General features: G+C 36.3%; 1 protein-coding gene across 5 annotated transcripts in view; it reads right to left on the bottom strand.

The window, feature by feature from the left end:
- OXR1 (oxidation resistance 1) overlaps positions 1-20346 on the bottom strand; it is a 458416-nt gene that overhangs the window by 409651 nt on the left and 28419 nt on the right. For 2 of the 5 annotated variants that reach the window (XM_070630803.1, XM_070630808.1), the window contains exon 2: positions 20153-20222. The exons of the other annotated variants lie outside the window; for them this stretch is intronic. The gene's annotated coding sequence lies outside the window, so the exon portion shown is untranslated. The remainder of the gene's footprint in view (positions 1-20152; positions 20223-20346) is intronic. 5 annotated transcript variants of the gene reach the window in all.

Genomic DNA, 20346 nt, shown 5'->3' with positions numbered 1-20346 from the left:
TTTCCAAGGAATAAGAGGAGGGCCTTCTCAACAAGAAGTTAATATCAAGTTTTTCCAACATCAAACATAAGAGATATTTGGTAGATCCCAATTAAAGAGGTGTTTACTTCAAAACTGTAGTATAAATTGTCATTCTAGAAAATAGCCCCTTATCAGGAAGGCTAAAAGCAACTTCTGACATCAGTTAAAATGAACTTTTGGGTAGAATCTGGGGTCTGTGCCTTTGATTGGTGGGAAAGCCCCAAGGTGAAGGACAGCCTACACTTTCTCTTCTACCTCCTCACTCTTATTTCTCCCTGCTCTCCCTCCTAACATCCTTTCAAAACAGTCAAACACCATTTAGAAATTGGTGTAAAGGCTCTTCTTTGTATTTAGTAACATTTAGGGTTGTTTGGTCCACTTGCGCCTTTCACCACCACCACTCCCAACTTCAACAGCCACTTGCAACTTCTGGTTCTTACCTGTTCTTCCCACACCTTGAACAACATACTATTGCCAGTCACAAAGCTTCTGTCAGAGGACCCTCCTCACTATAAAGACTCCATTTCATTAACCATAGTAGGAAAATGAATATGCTAAAAAACAAACGATCAAATCATTATATTTTCTCTTTGAAACATGAATTGTCAACTCAAAACATTTAATATGGGAAAAATATATTTTAAGCCATTGGTCCTTCTATCAACAAATGAAATTTTTCACAAAGGTCTGTTCTGTAAGTTGTGATTCCAAAGGGCATTTTACCTAAAAGTGATTATTTTAACACATAATTTGTAGAGATAAAATGAATCCTAGATTTGAAAAAGTTTTATTCTTGGCACATGAAGTACTATAGATTTGTTTTACTAAGTCTTATGGATATTAATCAACACTTGCAGCTGTCCAAAGCTGTAAACAAGTAAAAACTGTTGTAAAGAATGATAAGAAAGAGTCAAAAGAGAGAGAGAGGGAGAATGAGAATTACAGAGTGATTTCATACTTATGATCAAGAAATTACTTGTGGAAAGGAGTATATACTCAGTAAATTCTTAGCTGATAAAATACTACCTATTTCACCCTAAATCCTAAGTGGAAGGGCATATTCAATTAGCACCATTGTAGACAAGGCAGTGGAATTACAGGGCAGGCTAAATTGTTAAATATAAGTTTTCTTAACCATTCCCACTCCTCCCCTCCTGAGGAGGATTTTTGCTACCTTGTCTTCGTGGGCTAATCAGGGGTAAGGGGTACAACCAAATACTTGGAGAAACGTAAATCTACAACCAGGAGATCCCGAAGGCAAGAGTGGGCAATAAGAGAGAGATGAAAATGTCTGTGGGGACTGTGGGGGAAAGAAAATGGGGTACAGTGAAGAGGAGAGTCCCAGAACATTATGAGGAGAGATCTGAGCACCAAAGTACAACTTCTGAGAGAGGATTTCCATGATGTGTGACGTGACTGCCTCAGTATATTTAAATAACAGCTCCTATTGCTCCAACACCTGCAGCCTGAGACTGAACAGAGCTATCTCCTGAAAAGAGGTATGGATTTACAGAGAGTAACTTCACTCAACTTCTCAGCCTCATTCCGGACCACAAAAAGATACTTCAAACTGCCCCCAACTTGGAAATAGAGAAAAGAACCTTCACCAACCAGAAGACCAACCCCCTCCCACTATTAAACTTCAACTAGGACACGAATACAGCTGATCAGCAACTATTCCCAATTAAAAAGTTTTGTTGATTTTTAATTTGTGCTAACCAGCCAATTCACAGAAGTGCCCAGAATATAAAAAAACAAAGGATCCTTTTTATTCCTCATGCCTGAGGCTACTGAGGAGCCCATTTATCTTCAGGGAGTTATTCTCTCAAATATTCCTCAGAATGCCGCCTAAGGGGAAATGACTACAGCTGCTTCTTAATGCAATTTTTGTCAGGAAGATAAGTTTCCTCATTGAAAGGGTAAATGGAAGAAGAAAACGCTTCTGCAAACTGTCATATTTCGCAAGAAAAAGCCCTTTTAAAATTCCCTGGGAGCTTGATTTTCTCTTACAGACCAAAAGAGCTTGAATTGCCCTACTTCAAGAAGGAAGAGATGGGCCTCGTCTCTTCAGTCCAAACATAGACAAAAAGTTTAATTCTCTGAATGGCTACTCCTCGTCTATTAAATTTGTTTCCTTCTGGATATAAAGTTGGCCAATCACCAGTCTGAAAATGTGCTGCCTCTAGTGGAATGTGATTTTCTTTAGTCAAAGGAAAGTCACTTTTCAGCTTGTGCTTCTGGCTCCTTAGTGAAGGGGTAGTTAGCCTGTCTCTTCATCTTCTTCTCTGGCTCCACTTCAATGCCATCAGCTCTACTGAAGGCTTTTGGAATAGACACCAACACTAAATTACTTCTGCTGGAAAATCTTATGAAAATAAGAGCCTGTAAAGCAACCCATTTAAAGAAAACAGTATGGTATATTTTAGCTAGTTAAATTAATTTTGTAAGGAATCTTTAGATAGCCCACAAGTTGGGATCAAAGCTATGGTAAAACACGGGAGCAATATAAATTACCTTGGGAATATACAGGCAACTAGAAATTTCAACTATTCAAACAGTCCATTCACTGAAACATTAAGATTAATATACTCATATGAAAGGGAAGCCATTTTTATTATTTTCTCCTTCCTTTATTAAAATGGCTGTTGACAACTCTAGATAGATATATGACTCAATTCATTTATTTACCTCTTTCACTGTGCCTGGCTATGGTGATGAAAATGTAAGCAAAATATTATACCTGCTCTCCAAAAGACTAAGAAACTAGCAGAAAAGCAAGCATCCTAAAATAATAGTGTAACTTACACCATACATGTGATATGAGTAAAGGAATGAAGGAATGCAGAGAGGAAGTAAGGAATTTGGCCAGGCGACAGAAGAAAAAAGGATGCAAGAATCCTTCACTGGAAGGGAAATTAGAACTAAGCTTCAAGAAAAATAGGAGTTTGCTAGGCAGGAAAGTGATGAGAGGGGCCTTCCAAAGACACTGAAATTCTAAAACACACTAGAGGAAAAGCAAAGAGCTTAGCGAGCGTAGGAAGCAGGGTGAAGGGTGGGAGAAAAGGCTAACAAAATAGTTTTTTGTAAGACTTGACTACCATACAAAAAATTAGGACTTTCTTAGCGGCTCTGAGGAGCTGTCAAAGATTTCTGAGCAACAGAACATTTCTTAATGTTTATTGAAACAAAACTATTGGCCAGAAAGATTATTCTGACTTTGTCATTTGGTTAAACTAAACTTGAAACAAATGATAATTGCAATAAACAGCATACAACATAGCTTTCAAAACACACATTTTCTTACAGTTAGATTTTAATCAGTTCTGGGGTGGGGACAGAGGAGAAATCCTAAACAATTACTCTAGACTTTTCATTTTGTGAGTACGTTTACACTGAGATAGCAAAGCAATTGATATTTTTTACATTTATCAGTTTTATTACCATAATTCTCAAGGCTGGATTTCTGTTAAGATGCCTACGTGTATAATAAGCATCACATATGCCCAGTATTTACAAAATGTATCGAAGAGGGACTGGAGTTTAATAATGTAACCACTATTAATTGTCAGGGTTGTTTGGAATATATTAATTTTAACTGTTCGCATTTAATACTATACTTTACAAAACAGGTTTATTTCCTTAGTCTTTCCTTTGCTAATCTTTCCTTTGTGTCCTCTTTTATGGGCGGAAGGAAGATTAGAATCTTGATGTACTTTATGGCTGAATGCAAAAAAAGTTTTTTCTAAGTTTTAATTTTTAGAAGAACAATAAAAATTCTCCAACTCCTTTTTTTGGAATTTAGTTAGAAGAGAAGAGAAAAGAGAGAGAAAGAATAAGAGAGAGTTCTCCTACATAAAGATATTCTGAGGCATCCTGCTGTGTCAGTTAGATCCTACAGCTACTCAAAATAGGAAATAATCCGGCAGCACTGTGCTATGTAATGGAGAGGAGCTCTCATTTTTTTTGTCTGCCTTGCTCCAAAGGTGTCCTAGCTAGAAAGTCATCTGGGGGCATGAGCTGAAGGAAAACACACATTAAGTTTAAACTTTATGCAAAATGCATTAGTATGATCAATATTTAAAATTAGACCCACTTAGAATGTTCACTTGCACAGAAATTTCTTTACACATACACACATACACACACACACACACACATATATAAAATCAGTCATGTTTACTCAAACTTTAATATAAAAAATATTAAGGTACGTTGAAAGCCTAGTCATAAAATTGCAGTTAAAAATATTACTGTGTCGGGGCTGGCCCCGTGGCCGAGTGGTTAAGTTCGCGCACTTCGCTGCAGGCGGCCCAGTGTTTCGTTAGTTCGAATCCTGGGCGCGGACATGGCACTGCTTGTCAGACCACGCTGAGGCAGCGTCCCACATGCCACAACTAGAAGAACCCACAACGAAGAACACACAACTGTGTGCTGGGGGGGCTTTGGGGAGAAAAAGGAAAAAATAAAATCTTTAAAAAAAAAAAATATTACTGTGTCTTTTCAAAGAAAAAATAAATACATCAAGCCACCAGACTTTCCTAGCCTGTTTTAATTGGTTTTCTTCTTCTTCTTCTTCTTCTTCTTCTTCTTCTTCTTCTTCTTCTTCTTCTTCTTCTTCTTCTTCTTCTTCTTCTCCCCAAAGAAGAAGAAGAAGAAGCCCCCTAGTACACTGTTGTATGTTATAGGTACAAGTCCATTTAGTTGTGGCATGTGGGATGTCACCTCAACATGACCTGACGAGCGGTGCCACGTCCGCACTCAGGATCTGAACTGGCAAAACCCTGGGCTGCCGAAGTGGAGCGTGCGAACTTAACCACTCGGCCACAGGGCCAGCCCCTTTACTTAAGTTTTGAAGGGAGAAGTTCAACATTGAATCTTTACAGCGATCCAAAGAAAATAAAGAAACAAGGATGTGATTTTATATGGTAGGTTCATTTATCTTCCTTTGTAAAAACAAAAAATCACTGTAATTGGTTATAACCCTCAAAGACCAAGAGATGTAAGAAGATGGCAGATAAATGCAAAATGTAATGAGGCAGGACTGTCCAAAAGCCCCTGCATGTCTTCCGTCTAGATTCTTTTCAATAAAGACCGATTACAGCCTTCAAGGCAGAATGTATGTCATTATTCTTCAGATAGCCCATCCTGGGAGGCTAAGCTCCTCCCTGGCTATTTTTATTAGCCTGTGTTTGTCTATACCTGACACAGAGAAAAAGCAGCTTTGAATCATATATTTTATAAATGTGCCTTAAATAACCAAAGCAACAGAAAGGCTTGCATTAGGACGCAATCATCTGCTACAAGTGCCTATGTTTCTCCGACGGTCAGATTTTCCTTTGCACACTCTGACGCCAGGGTTGAGCCACTTCAGTGATAGGACTGTACTGGGGATTTACTACAGCTTTTTATTTGACAAAAATTATTATAAAAATCGCACAAACCATTCAAGACCAACTGCCTCTATAAATGATCTGTCCTACTGATTATCTGTTCCTAGAGGCCTCTGAGAAACACATTTCTTCTTTAGTTCACATCAAAGTTTAAAAATAATACACATGCCAAAAAAAGGTTTTTCCAATCTACTCTACGTGCTTCTTGTTTGCAATTTGGCTACTTCGGTTTTATTCTTTGTGGAATTAAGGGCTAGTGTTAAATAAAAGTAGAGATAACCTTTTCTGACAAATGGAATCAGAAGTCCTCTCTCTACCCATTGATATGCTGGCTTTGGGGCTTCAGTTTCCTTTCAATGATATGGAGAAATAAGAGTTGCATACATGATAGATTACAACACTTTTGCTACGTTACTCACTAGGTTTTCTACTGTATTTTTTTGATCCTAAGGTGCCATTGATTATAAATCACACTAGTGAATTAATAACAGCCTCTCTGAACATTTCTGAAATGTTAAATGACTAAAAACATGAGTCTCACAGGGAAAAAAAAAAAAGAGGACTTTTTAAGGCAATTTTCAGCTGGGCATTAAAGATCTTTGACTATAAATTAGTTCATCAGGAGGATGCCATCCAGTTGTAGAAGGTTCCAGATATTTTATCTTGTCTTTAAAAAAATATATCAAGTAAGTTTCTCTCAATAACAAATAAAATTTTTAAATATTACTAAGGTAGGGGAATGGGCAAGAAAAATACCATTTATATGCTATTATTTGCCCTGAGCTATGTGCTTTATATAAGTTTTGTATTTAAGATTTACAACAACTCTATGAAATACATACTACTTTATCCATTTTATACTAAAGGAAACTTAGGCTCCAAAACGGTTTAAAAAAAAAAACCCAACTAGACCAAAATAGGATATCTAGTAAGTGGCAGAATGGTGATTCAAAAAGTCTGAGACCCTCTCCATTTTAATGTCTCTCCAAGAAATGCCAACTTGCCAAGTTTGCAAAACACAAACAAAATCTCTGCTAAAACATACTTGCATATGTTTAAAACAATTTGCTTAGGAATATATCTCATCTCAACTTTATTCATCTCAACTTAATTCTTTAGGGATATTTATTCTTTCATCACTAACACTAAAGCCAATGTCATCTCTTGAGATAATTCTAACTATATTGTTACATAATTAACATCATCTTTTAAAAATTTCAATTAAGATCCCATTATTTTCACGTAAATCAGGATACTTTTTCATTAAAGAGATTTAACAACTGATTACTAGTGTTCCACCCCTGGCTATATTTGCCAAGAGGTGGTTAGGAGCTTGTGTGAAGCCAGCCCAGGTTTGAGGCCCTGCTTCACCACGTTACTAGCCATAGGACCCCAGACCACTTACTGAGCTTCTTTAAGCCACACTATCATCATGATTTCCTAGTTCATGTTCCTTAAGCTCTTAGCTCACTGCTTAGAACAGAGTAAGCCCAGTTGATTTGTTCTATATATATTCAAATGTTACTAAGGTATATAGCCTATAAAAGAGAATTCAAAATCTCAGCACATTTAACTTTAGCTTAGGCAGTGAGGAAACTGCACTCAGTGTCTTATATATAGAAGTAATTAAACCTAATTTAAGACTCAGGCATATTATATTCAGCTCCATCACTAATTAACATATCAAATATTGCCTTCCCTATAGAATTGGAGCATGGTGGTCCATAATATGCACCTTTTAGAGGTCACACTTTGATCAAAACATCAAGAACCAAGGTGAACTTCAGTTTGCAATGAATGAGAAATACCTATAAAGGTGTTTCCCTGAATTTGCTCCATAGACATTGGCCATACAACATACTCCTAGGGGAAAAAGAGCTCCCTGCAATTTTGGATTCCTATAAAATATCCCCTTTTGGTGATACACAATGATCAAGTGCTCTGTGACCACCAGCAGTATCAAGAAACCTGTTTAACTTTGTTTACAGATTTATAATTTCCTGAAATTATATGACCGCAGAATTTTTTTCCTCCACATAACACCTATTAAAACAAGTTCTATGGAAACACAGTCCAGGATTCAATAGCCCTCTCAAATCCCTACTGGAAAGTTCACAAAAAAACTCTTCTGTAAGCTCTAGTAAAAGTAATGGTATTATAGATCTCCTTTTCAGTTTTCAGGAAAGTTCTGCTGCAGAGGCATGGGGGTACATGTTACAATTTCAGCTAATTTAGAGTCAAGGGCTACAGGATGAGAACAGCATATGGCAATGAGTCTTACACTTCCTACCTACGTGAACTGTTTTAGTTCCATAAAAAGCTTTATGGGTTTTTTTGGCAATGGATTCCTGCCACCGAAATAATATATCTTTAGGTTATAATATGTCTGAAAGAATTCATTTTGTTCTAGCAAGAGGGAGAAAAAACTACATCGGACTAGGGATGCTTCCTCATCACAAAACAGCAACATGTATCTTGCAATTGATAGCTGTGATTGTTACAAGAAAAAAAAAAGATTCTTCTACAGTAAAACATAGTGTCAGCCTACTGGTCACCAATTTAGGAAAAACTCATTAAATTCAAAACACCCAGATGAAAAGCAAACGAGCATGGAAAATAGTGTGCCTCATTTGCATGTTTCTAAAATCTATTGCAAGATAGAATATGCTGTACCCTAATTACATTGGTTTTCAGTGGATTTAAAATTAAAATTACAACTTTCTCAAAAAAAAGTATGTACTTTGAGAATTTAAGAACTCACAAAACTCAACAAAAAGAAGCCAACCAATTGATTAAAAATGGGCAGAGGACCTGAATAGACATTTTTCCAAAGAACACATACAGATGGCCAATAGACACATGAAAAGATATTCAAAATCACCAATGATTAGGTAAATGCAAATCAAAACCACAATGAGATATCACCTCATACCTGTCAAAACGGCTATTCCAAGAAATAACAAGTGTTGGAGGGGATTTGAAGAAAAGGGAACCCTGGTGTACTGCTGGTGGGAATGTAAATTGGTACAGCCACTAAGGAAAACAGTATAGAGATTCCTCAAAAAATTGACAATAGAATTACCTTATGATCCAGCTATTCCACTTCTGGGTATTTATCTGAAGAATATGAAAACACTAATTTGAAAAGATAAAGGCATGCTTATGTTCATTGCAGCATTATTTATAACAGCCAAGATATGGAAACAACGTAGTCCAATGACAGATGAATGAATAAATAAGATGTGGTATATATATATATACATATATATATACACAAACACAAAATAGAATACCATCCAGTCATAAAAAAAAAAGATAAAATCTTGCCATTTGCAACAACATGGATGGACCTGGACAGTATTATGCTAAGTGAAATAAGTCAGACAAAGAAAGACAAATACCATATGATTTCACCAATATGGAGAATATAAAAAAAAGTGAACAAACAAAGTAAAAATAAACTCACAGATACAGACAGCAGATTGGTGGCTACCAGAGGGGAAAGAGATTGGGGAGTGGGCAAAATGAGTGAAGGGGGTCACTGTATGGTGATAGATGGAAACCAGACTTTCGGTGGTTAGCATGCTGTAGTGTATACAGATGTCAAATTATAAAATTCTATACCTGAAACTTATATAATGTTACAAACCAATGTCGCCTTAATTAAAAAAAAAAGTTCGAAGAATGACCCTGTGGCTCTAACAGCATGATGTAAGAGAACAGTAAATCTTCACCAAGCTTCCAGGCAGTCATGACAATAGCAACTATTTCCCAAGGAGGCCAAATTCCATCATCCTGAAATGATATTTGACACAGCATTATGACTACATGAAGCATTAGGATAAAAAATATAAATGCATACTAAAAAAAAAATCAAGATTCTCTATAGCTTCCTGAAATTTCACTTTGCTTAGTGGTCTCTGATGTTCTTTATGATCACATGTTTCTAATGACCACTTTTCTAAATAAGAAAATACCTCCAAAATACATTCTATGCAATTCAAACTATTGGTTCTCCCAAACGGAAGTTTCTATTTTGGGGTCACCTGATTATCTGGCCTACCCAGATGAAACACCAGACATATACACAATGTAGATACCCTTTGTTAACATCTGAAGGGCTAATTTTAAGTTCAACTCATTTATAGAATCCTCATTAGCTGACAACAGAATTCATATTATATAACAAAGTATATAGGTCGCTAGGTTAATCTTAGCTTTATACATAAGTAGCTTTCAAGGAACTAATATTTTTTTATTTTGATTCTTCACAAGTAACACCATAAGATTTAGTTCATCTAAGTACACCAATCTGAGTTACTCAAGCTTGAGAGTACTACAGACTGAATGTCTGTGTCCCCCCAAAATTCATATGTTGAAATCTAATTCCCAACGTGATGGTATTTGGAGGTGGGGCCTTTGGGAAATGATTAGATCATGAGGGCTGTTATAAAAAATATTCCATTACTGCTTTCATAAAAGGGACCCAATCAAGTTCCCGTGCCCCTTCTGTCATGTGAGGAGACAGCAAGGAGATGGCCATCTATGCAAGAGGTGGTCCCTCCCCAGACCCTGAATCTGCTAGTGCCTTGATCTTAGACTTCCTAGCCTCCAGAACTGTAAGAAATACATTATTGTTGTTTATAAGACACCAAATTTACTGTATTCTGTTATAGCAGCCATGACAGATGAAAAGAGAGTAACCTAGTAAGTGAGGGAGCCTGGATAAATATCCAGTGTAGTAGCCAACTTCCAGTATGATCCACAGTGATTCTTGCCTCCTGGAATTCATATCCCTGTGCATCCTCTCCCATGATGAATACAGCTGGCTGATATCTCTAAATAATAGAATGCTGTGGAAATGAAGGTATATGGTATCTGAGGCTAGGTCATAGATGACATTGTGGTTTCTGCCTTGTTTTCTTGGCTTGCTTAATCTGGCAGAAGCCAGGCACCATGTCGTGATGACACTCAAGCATGGAGAGGGCCAGATGAAGAAGGACTAAGCTCTCTTGCCAACAACCAGCACCATGTGAATGACATATCTTGGAAGCCACCCCAAGTCAAGCCTTCAGATGACTGCAGCCCTGTCTGGCAAACTGATTTAATCTTGTGAGAAACTTCCAGTCACAGAATCCAGCTAAGCTGCTTGAAAAGCCTTGACCCACAGAAACTGTGTGAGATGATAAATGTTTATTGTATCTTTAAGCCATTAAATTGTGAGGTAATTTGCTGCACAGTAACGGATATGTATACCCAACATCTTTAATCCACAGTGTTTTATAGCTCTTGACTTGTTATAATATGTCTGCTTTGTAAGTAAGATATATGCTTTAGTGTTAGGCATTAAGTGAGTACAGACTTTCAAGGAAGGTGGCATCTCTCTCAAATGTCAAGGGTTCATTGTATAGTGAATTATAAAAAGGACAGAAATGTAAGCTCCACGAGGGCACAGACTGCGTCTTTTATTTTCTACTGTATCCCCAATGCCTAGAACAGTGCCTGGATCAAATTTAGGTTCTTAATAAGTACTAGGCGAATGAACACATGCAGGGTTGAGAGGACATCTCCCATGTAACTCTCATTAAGCACAAACACTCTGCTTTAGAATGCTTTCTGTTATTACAGGAAGGAACACTACATGGGAAAAAGAATATTTGCTCTGCCAGGTCTGCTCAGAAAACATATCCTCCACGACTCCAAATGTTCTTCTACGCCTGCTCTCTACTTCTCACTATAAATGATCCTCCACTGAAATTGAAGTTGGCCCTAAGCTGAGCTAAGATTGAGTTTGGCTGTTTATCCTAAAGCACTCAGTGTAGAGTTTGGTAACGATTTACTACTGCACGGGAAGTAAAAGAAGTTAGAGAAGGAGATATATACTCAAGATAGACTTAGATCAAGAATATATTGAAATCATATGAAACTCAGCATTTTATTTTATTTTATTTTATTTTATTTTACTTTATTTGAGGAAGATTAGCCCTGAGCTAACATCTGCTGCCAATCCTCCTCTTTTTGCTGAGGAAGACTGGCCCTGAGCTAACATCAATGCCCATCTTCCTCTGTTTTATATGTGGGACACCTGCCACAGCATGGCTTGATGAGCAGTATGCAGGTCCGCACCGGGATCCGAACCGGTGAATCCGAGGCCACGGAAGTGGAGTGTGCAAACTTAACTGCTACAACACTGGGCTGGCCCCTGAAACTCAGTATTTTAAACTTCTTAAGATCTATAAAACTCTCCGTTAAACAAGTTAGCCTCTGTTCCCTCCGATAACTACACAAAAGTAATAATAAAGAAGCACAATAAGAATAGGAAGGGAAACAATAGCAGAGAGAAGAGTCGGGGAGGGAGAGATAGAGTGTGAATTACAAATGCTAGTAAATAGAACAGTGAAGGATAATTGACTTAGCAGAGAGAGCTGAGAGTTCAACGCCAAGAAGAGGTAGGGGAGGACTAACAGCCAAGAAACAAGCAAATTCATTTGCTAGAAATCAGAAAAAGGTACGAACAGGGGGCATCTTGAACTTCTGAAGGCAATGGCAAGGGTAGGGCCAAAAAGGATGGTTGGTTGAAAATCTAAGAAGTATATCGGCCCTTAGATATAATCCTCTACCCTGAGCAACTAGATGATTCTACCTCCTCAACCCAGGCAAAGAGAATGGCTTTTCAGTCTCCCAGAAAGTTGAATCACAGTATAAAAGACCCCAGGGAGAGGCAAGAGACTGGGTGTCATAAAGATAACAGGGAAGAGGCCGGCCCCGTGGCCTGCTGGTTAAGTTCAGTGCACTCTGCTTTGGCGGCCCACATTCGTTTCTGGGCATGGACGTACACCACTTGTCAGTGGCCATACTGTGGCAGCATCCCACATAGAAAATAGAGGAAGACTGGCACAGATGTCAGTTCAGGGCAAATCTTCCTCAAGCAAACAGAGGAAGACTGGCAACAGATATTAGCTCAGGGTGAATCTTCCTCAGCAATAAATAAAGAACACAGGGAATAAGTAAATGTCCAGTGAATACCTGTATACTAAAAAGTAATCCCCCTCCACCACACACTCCAACTACCCTGCCCTACTTAGTTCTAAGAATGCTTGTAGCCTAGTAGGAAGTTCAGAATATTCCTCTCTGAGCAAACTAACAAGCACAAGATCAACTACTTATAGTTACTGGAAGTTTGGTATATAAACTATAGATATAGATATAGATATAGATATATAATTAAGTAAATATACCAAATAAAATTCTAATTTTAATGAATAAATGACAATACAGTGCAGCTTGCCAATCAACAAGTTCTACCCACTAATACCAAGTAGACACTGGCTTTTAAATGCCTCATTTGCAGATAGGAATGGACAATCAAGACACAGACCAAAGAAACAAGAAAAAAGGGAAAAATGCAGAGAACAGAGGAAAATTTTAGAAAACTATAGTCAACAAGAGAAGATGTGCAAACACGAAACAAGAACAGGATATGATAAAAAAATGATTGTGGGAATTAAAAATAAGAGCAGAAATAATACAGCCAAAAAGGAGATGGAAGATAAAGTTGAAGAAATCTGACTCACAAAGTAAAACAAGAGTGAGAAAAAGATAGAAATTAGAGAGAAATGATAAGAAAATTAGAGGACCCACTAAGCTGGTCTAATACCCACATTACAGGAGCTCCAGAAATGCAAAACAAAAACCCAAGAGAATCACCAAAGAAAATGTTTCAGAAAGTACACCAGACCTGAAGTACATAAGTTACCAGATAGAAAAGGTCTACTAAGTATTTCATACAATGGATAAAAACTGATCCAACCTAAGACATATCAATGTAAAATTTTCAGAACACTGAGAACAAAGAACAACCCTTAAAAGCTTTAATCAATGAAAGAAAAAAAAAGCAAGACAAAACCAAAATATTAGGTAGCAAAATAGCATCATACTTCTCAACAACAACTTGAGCACTAAAAGAAAGTGGAAAAATGTCTTTAAAATTTGAGGTAACAAATATTTCTAACCTATATTTCTATACCCAAATGATCAATCAAATGTGAAATTAGAATAAAGGCATTTTCAGACCATGTAATATCTCAACAATGTACTTCTAATTATATAAACTTTCTCTGGAAGTCTTAAGAGGATATGCCTGCCTAAAATGAGAGAGGAAGCTAAGAAAGGGAAGACATGAGATCAGAGGGGAGGAAGTCCAAGACCAGAGAGAAGCAAAGGGAATTTTCAGGACGACAGTGAAGGGAAAGTATGCATGACAGATGTGCGGCAGAATTCAGAGCAACTAATCCAGATGGGAACAAGAGGATAAAGAGCGATAACGCAGCTATCTGAGGAATATCTACAAGAAAATGCAAATATAAACAAAAACATGATAGACTACCTGATTTTCTATGAAGTTATTGAGAAGAAATTCACATTTCTGATGGAGAGTTTAGAGTAAATGAAAAACAAAAAAAAGGACAGAGAAAGTGCATCAATTATTAACTCCAGAAAAAGCAAAACATTGTTAAAGAAAAGAAATGTAATCAACAATGAATAATATTTTCAGTCATAATTTTAGCACTAAAAATTGATTTAACTGAAAATTGGTATAACTAATTGAAAAGATGTAGGAAAAGATATTTTAAGATTTCTTCCCATCTTTCAAAGTAGGAAATCAGAGACATTATGCAAAACAGAAACATGAAGAAAGGAAGGTATTTAGAAACACAGAGGTAAATCTGAGAAAAAAGCAGCTAAAATGTTGAAAGTGGTTCCCCTAAAGAATAAGAATAGCGAGTTGAGGAGAAAAGGAACAGGGTACTGCTATATTTTGTGAGAAACTTTGTAAAACTACTGACCTTTAAACTAGATATATATATTAATTTCATAAAAAAATAACATTTAGATTTAAAAGAACAAAGCTAACTGACTTTCCCAAAGAGTACTAAAAACTTTATACTTAATAAAACATGAGAACAATTCCTCCACACGTGAATACAATGGGAGGAAAAAATTGCATCTCCCAAAGGAAAAAATGTTTACCTCTATAAGAACAAGAAACTTTCTCATTTCCTCATTGTTCCTCAGACAGAAAAGTCTTCAATAACTAACTTTTTATATTAATATAGTCCAGATAGTTTCAAATACTGACTAATATAAAAGCTAAACAAATGAGACTTGTATCAGGTCCATTAAGAAAGGATATGATCATCTCACGTATCCTAGAGTATATTTCTGCCTCTTCATTGTTATGTAAACATGTCTGCACACATATATGTCTACATGCATGTGTGCATACGCATCTACATTCACACACACATATATATAAAATATTTAAAATTTGGATGAAGTATCTAGAAAGATAATTTTGCTATGATTTGATAGAATTGATTTTATTTTTCTGAAAACGTTTTACTCAAGATAGGAATTTTAACTTAACCTATAGATCTGTTATATATATAACCTATAGATCTGTAAGTTATAGATAATTAATGAGTATTATTTTGAATAAGATCATTTTTATGAGAATTATTTTGCATAAGGAACACAAATATTTCAGTGAATATGTAGATTTTGGAAAAGTATACTTATCCTAAATTTTGAAGTTTTTAGTTTCGGAGGTTACACATCATTTGTTTTCCAATTAAGTACATTGACTTTCCGATGATAGACCCAATAAGTTTTTAAAAAGAATATATTAGAGAAAAATTAAGTGTTTCATGAGTTCATTTACAATTATCTAGCCAAAAAAATAGTTTTATTTACAAATAGATGGAGAATAGATTTTATAAAAGAAACAGAAATTGCATCTGTTAGTAATTGATTCAAGTAATTCTTTCTTCTATGAGAATGTCTTATAAATACTTACTTCCTGTAGTCAGAGTTCTAAAGTGTTTCAGAGTAGTGCAACTGAAGTCACATATTGTCTCCAACTGACACGTTTGTTCTTCTTTGTCAACAATTCATAAACAATAAGAGTCATAGGCAGGTAAACACTGAGTATTTTATTATGTCAACAAAAACATTCAGCTGACTTTAAATTTTATTTTGTGTGGATCTTTTAGTACTGCACAGTATTTTATGCAAGAGTTTCTAAATGCATTCTAACGTTTTTTGAAAAAAGAAGCTTTAATAAACAATTCTGTAAAAGCTTCTCGTGTAGATATTCACATGTATCCTCTTTCTTTGGATTTTGATCTAATTAGAAAGCTATTGGGGGCTGGCCCCGTGGCCGAGTGGTTCAGTTTGCAAGCTCCACTTCGGCGGCCCAGGGTTTCAAGGGTTTGGATCCTGGGCACGGACATGGCATTGCTCATCAAGCCATGTTGAGGCAGCATCCTACATAGCACAACTAGAAGGACCTACAACTACAATATACAGCTACGTACTGGGAGGCTTTGGGGAGAAAAAGGAGAAGAACTGAAAAAAAGATTGGCAACAGAATATTAGCCCAGGTGCCAATCTTATATTAAAAAAAGCAAAAAGCTGTTAACAGGGAGGAAGCTGCAAATACACAGGGCAGGCAAGGAATTCTTGGACCCTTCCAGGTCTGACCAGGTCAGCATTAGATTATTGACTTACAGTAGATATCACCCATTTTCACAACCTGGACTGCGACAATCACTGCCCCCATTGACCTCACATCTTGAGAGCTGTCTACAGACTACAGGAATACAGATATCAACACTTAAATCATTTTTTAAATTCATGCCACTATTTTCACAATTCAGTGTTCATTCACTTAAAATATTTCCCTGGGAATCAACTACACCTCAGGCCACTGGGCTACCAGCTGAGGATGCAGCTTTCAAAAGGACACACATATGGTTTCTCCCCTTATCAAGCTTACATTCTAGTGAAAGATACATACAGATAAAAGGAGAACACAAAACAGGACCAAAAAGTCCTGGAGCAAGTGAGCATGAGACCTAAGAAGTTTGAGACACACAATATTATGGAAAGAGAATTTGAACCTGAGGAAACAGCATATGCAAAAGCCTAGAATGAAAGAGAATTAAACACATTCTGGAAACCAGATTATTAGGGGCTGAAGAGTGTAAGGAAGAGAAAGAGCTGGCAAAGGATGAGGCTGGAGAGGTAGGTGGGTGCCAGGCCATGAAAGATAAAGGTTTTTGAAAGTTATCCTAAGGGTAATGGGGAAATCATGACATCTTTCAAAATTTTATTTCCACCAAACTGCTATGTGTACACAGTAACATATCTGCTTGCTGGATAAGCTTGTGCTGAAAAGCAATGCTCAAACATGGCCACACCTTCCTCCACAGTGCCATTCCCAAGAAGCAACCTCTTCTATCCATTTCTTATGTTAGGTCACTTGATGGCTCCCAACTCTAAATAAAATGATTTCTTGAAGACTTATGCTATTCAATCTTCCCTTTCACAATTTTTGATAATATTATTTTTATCAATTTAAATATAAAGCCAGGATCCCTCGTCCTGCTGTGCAAGGTGAAACTACAAGAGCTGCTACTTCTCCCTCCATCTTTGCATTCCCTTTTACATCTCTCCCCTTTGGCTGGCTAACATTTTCCTTTTATTATTGCAAACTTGTTAACATCTACATTCTATTTTTAAAATCCACATAAAATTCACATAGAGTAAAATGCACAGATACAAAGTGTACAATTGGATAAGTGTTAGCAATTGTACACACCCCTGTAACCAACACCCCAAACAAGATATAGAACACCTCCATCATCCCAGAAAGTTCTCTCACTTCTCCTTGTAGTGTAGTCAATTCACAATCCCTCTTCTGACTTGCTATCACTCAGATTAGTTTTGCCTATTCTAGAAATTCATAAAAATGGAATCATACCATACAGACTGTTCTTTCACTCAACATAAAGTCATAGAGATACCCATGTTTTTGTGTGTATCAGTACTTCATTTTTCTCTCTCTTACTAAGTGGTATTCTATTGTATGAAAACATCACAATTTGTTTACCAATTCTTTTGTTGGTGAATATTTGGGTTTTTCTGGTTTTTAGCTATTACAGTTAAAGCCACTATGAACATGTACAACTATTTCTGTAAACAAAGCTTTGCATTTGTTTTGAATAAACACCTTGAACTAGTCATAGGCTAGGTATATGTTTAATGAGACCAAGTGATAATGGATTCCCACCACTTTAAATCCCAATTTATTATGAGTAAGAATGTAATAAAATTATTAACTTTAAGGATTTACACATTGGTGCTTTGCGAATCCAGAACTGTTGAACCTTTCTTGAAGATTAAACTTATGTTTAATATCGCAATTTAGGAGCCATGAAGAAAATTACTCCTTTGATGTCCCCAAAGGACATCTTAGTACAAGGAAAGTTTTTAAACTAAACTGTATAATAGTATCAATAGCTCCTCAAAATCTGGAGAATCATATTCACACTGCATTTTAATGAAACAAAAAAAAAGCTTTGAAGCTATGGGGAAAAATGCACAATGAAGGTAGCCTAAAAGTAGGAAATAACCCACTTCATTTCCTAGAAATCTAAGCCCATTGGATAATCTCTTATCCTCTCCTGAGGTATTCAAGTAGGTTAGCAAAGAGTCCTCTAGTTTCTACTTTAGTATACAAACTATGGCTTTGAGTTAGAAATAGCAATAAAAACCTCTCTATTCCAGTTATAAGTGGAACAAAGCAGAAGGAAGAGCCAACTGATATAGTTATACAAATGGTAATGGAGGAAAACTATAGAACAGAGAATGAATCTTAGACACGGATACTGCTAAGAAGAGATATTGGGCCTAGAGAAATCAAAGCGTACATTGGCAGAATAAAAGAAATGAGTAGTTGGGCTGGCCCTGTGGCCTAGTGGTTAAGTTTGGCATGCTGTGCTTCGGCAGCCCAGGTTCAGTTCCCAGGCACAGACCTACACCATTTGTTGGTGGCCATGCTATGGCAGTGAACCACAAACAAAATAGAGGAAGACTAGAACAGATGTTAGCTCAGGGCGAATCTTCCTCAGCAAAAAGAAAAAAAAAAAATGAGTAGTAGCCATAGTAGAAGATAAAGGATGGGTGTTTTGGAGATGTTTGAAGATGAAAATGGATGTTCAAAATGATTATCCACACAGCTAAATAAATCATTAAATATTATTTTAATCTGTCTCAAAGTTAATGTAAATTAAAGATCATTTTTATTATAGCAAAAAAGAATAATTAGCAAAGTCATGAAAAGAATTACTTAAAATCTATCTCCTACGCTTATTTAAATTTACTTAATTGGAGTGTTTTCCTTATCCAGAGCTGTTAACACTTAAAGGTATATTTGCTAAATCTGATTCTAAAATAACATTTGAAAGCATGTACCTTCACACATGTTGAATCTTAAGCTGGAAATATATATCAACTCTTTTGGTTATCTTTTTATAAAATATATTTTGGAGATTAAGAAATAATTTTAAGATAACACAAGTTTTAGTACCAAAAAAAGAGAATAAAACATAGAAGAAAAAAATGATTAAAACAGGGTGCCAGCCCCATGGCCAAGAAGTTAAGTTTACATGCTCTGCTTTGATGGCCTGGGGTTCATGGGTTTGGATCCTGGGTACAGACCTACACACTGCTCATCAAGCCATGCTGTGGTGGCATCCCACATAGAAGAAGTAAATGACCTACAACTAGGATATACACTTACGTATTGGGGCTTTGGAGAAGAAAAAAAGAAGAGGAAGATTGGCAACAGTTGTTAGCTGAGGGCCAATCTCCCTCACCAAAAAATGCATATTTAAAAAAACATGATTAAAATACAATTAATTGATGGAATGAGTACACGGGAAAAGAAGGTACTATAACATCTTCAACTGTAATGAATATAATTTTTTTCCATATAACAATTTTACCTTAGCCTACACTAGTAATTTTTCCTTCTCATTTGGAAGCCAAAACCACAAAATCTCTGAACCTAGTTTTATTCCTTTCTTTACAAAATAATTTATTACCGAAAATGGCATGTAGCAAAAAGAGGTAATTCTGGTAAAGATTATCACACTTTTATCTCTGCCCAAAATAAGGAAAACCAATTTAAACTAGGCATGTGGGCTTCCATCTATGTACCAGTGAACTGCTAGCTACTGTGAATTATGTCGTGATCAGGCCAGACAATGGCCTGAATTAACGGAGTTTCCTTGAGTCAAAGCTACAACACACCAAGAGATTTTCCCCCAAATAACCAGTTAGACCTGAGTTCTCCAATATGGTAGCTACTAGCCATACGTGGCTTTTACCCTTGGAAAGAGGCTAGAGCAATGGAGGAGCTGAATATTTTTAATTTAATTGAAATGTGCTATAAGTGTAAAATACACACTGAATTTTGAAGATTTAGCATTAAAAATGTTAAATATCTCATTGTTACTTTTTTATATTCCTTACAAATTGAACTGATAATATTTTTGACACATTGGCATAAACAAAATGTATCATTAAAAGTAATTTCACCTGTTTCGTTTTACTTTTTTAATGTTGCTACTAGGAAATTTAAAATTACATATGTGGCTCATGTTGCATTTCTTCTAGACAGTTCTGGTTTAGATTCTTTACAAGAAAACAAACAAACAAAAACAGAGTGTCCGATTCTGATAGATTTTAAAAGTCATGGATTCATTTGACTTTCTTCAAATTAAAACGCACAATGGTTAAGCCCAACATTTTGGGGGACTAACAAGTTGATTCTGAGAATTTACTGATACGCTTAGACTTTAGATAGCAGGAAAGATCAAATTCAAAACACTTACCCAAGAAAATGTGTCTTCAAGCAAAAGACATATAATGTAAAATGGAATGGACAGAGTCCAGTTGTTTACCCTTCAAAAGAAATACATGAAATATTTAGGAATGTGGGTGATGAGCCAATATCTGGGGTTAGCAAAGAAGTTCAGTTACCATCATGAGACTAGAAAGAGATTAAATCATGGCACAATACCAAACT

Source organism: Equus przewalskii, chromosome 8 (assembly GCF_037783145.1).
Source record: "Equus przewalskii isolate Varuska chromosome 8, EquPr2, whole genome shotgun sequence".
Lineage (NCBI taxonomy): Eukaryota > Metazoa > Chordata > Mammalia > Perissodactyla > Equidae > Equus > Equus przewalskii.
The sequence above is the reverse complement of the archived record's forward strand: the minus strand, read 5'-3'. Positions and strand labels throughout refer to the sequence as shown.